Raw genomic sequence first — 568 nt, forward strand, 5'->3', positions numbered from 1 at the left:
GATCCACCTGCCTCGGCCTCCCAAAGTGCAGGGATTACAGGTGTGAACCACCTCGCCTGGCTGCAGAAAGGATAATTTCTACTCATCTATCTATGTCTATAGATGTGAGATGATAGAAGGAAATAATCAGTAAGTTCAGACTCTTGCTGTTCTTATATGACATTTGGGTAGATTTCATGAATAGACCCTTTTTAGTTTATTATTTGCTTTTGGTTGATTTCCAGTCCTAAAACGCTTGTTTAAACAATTTTATACTTTTTTTTAAAATGAAATGCTTCATGAATTTGCGTGTCATCCTTGTGCAGGGCCCATGCTAATCTTCTCTGTATCATTCCAATTTTAGTTCACGTGCTGCTGAAGTGAGCAAAACAACTTTGTACTTTTATATTTGTTTTGGCGGGGAGAGGATTTGTCCACCTTTTTAGGCTGCTCTAACTTGAAGTATCATCTCTGGTATGTTTATAGTTTTTTTTAATGTTTACATTTTGGAGTTTTAATTTTGTTCATTCAGTAGCTTGAGATAGGGATCTAACTTTGTTTTTCTTCCAAATGAATAGATGATTTACCA

General features: G+C 35.9%; 1 non-coding gene across 1 annotated transcript; it reads right to left on the bottom strand.

Annotated features, from left to right (window-relative positions):
* Window positions 1-260: 260 nt before the first annotated feature.
* LOC129534583 (U6 spliceosomal RNA) lies at window positions 261-367 on the bottom strand. The gene has a single exon (XR_008681221.1). It is a non-coding gene; the product is annotated as a U6 spliceosomal RNA (small nuclear RNA).
* Window positions 368-568: the final 201 nt, after the last annotated feature.

This window comes from Gorilla gorilla, chromosome 5 (genome assembly GCF_029281585.2).
Source record: "Gorilla gorilla gorilla isolate KB3781 chromosome 5, NHGRI_mGorGor1-v2.1_pri, whole genome shotgun sequence".
Classification (NCBI taxonomy): domain Eukaryota; kingdom Metazoa; phylum Chordata; class Mammalia; order Primates; family Hominidae; genus Gorilla; species Gorilla gorilla.